Consider the following 780-nt stretch of genomic DNA (forward strand, 5'->3'; position numbering starts at 1 on the left):
AGGTCATTACATTTCTCTCTTTTATTAGTAACAGTCTTCCAACCAGCTGTGTTACCTGTGCTGAAAAGCCTACAGAGCCACGCTCATCATGAGAGAGGATGTCTGCTCTGGGACCAAACAATGGTGACCCAGAGGAGGACCAACAAGTTGATCAGAGGGATTGAGCACCTCTCCTATGAGGAAAGGCTGAGAGGATTGGGATTGTTCAGCCTGGAAGAGTAAAGACTTCAGCATGACCTAATTGCAGCCTGGGGCAAGGCTATTTACAAGGCCATGTAGTGGCAGGAAAAGAGAGAATGGGTGTAAATGGAAAGAGAGTAGGTTTAAATCAGATATTGGGGAAAAAACCTTTACTCTAAGAGAGGTGAGGCTCTGGAACAGGTTGCTCAGAGGGGTTGTGGATGCCACATCCCTGAAGGGGTTCAAGGCCAGGTTGGATGAGGCTTTGAGGAACCTGGTCGAGTAGAAAGCGTCCTTACCCACGGCAGGGGGATCTTTACGTCCCTTCCAACCCAAACCATTCTGTGACTCTATAGGGCCTCCCCCTATAAACGCCGCTTACGCCTGGGCTCCAGGACCCCTCGGACGTGCCTTGGCACACTTTTACTCCTTCCCGGTCTGGTAAACGCCCCGGGAGACTGCTCCCCTCCCCTTGGCCGCCGGAGGCCGAGCAAAAGCCGCACACGGGCCAGGCGGGCACCGGCGCCGCCACAGGGGGCGTGGGGCGGGGCGGAGCGGGACCGGGCGGGGCGGCGCGGGGCGGGGCGGAGCGGGACTGTC

This window comes from Taeniopygia guttata, chromosome 3 (genome assembly GCF_048771995.1).
Source record: "Taeniopygia guttata chromosome 3, bTaeGut7.mat, whole genome shotgun sequence".
Lineage (NCBI taxonomy): Eukaryota > Metazoa > Chordata > Aves > Passeriformes > Estrildidae > Taeniopygia > Taeniopygia guttata.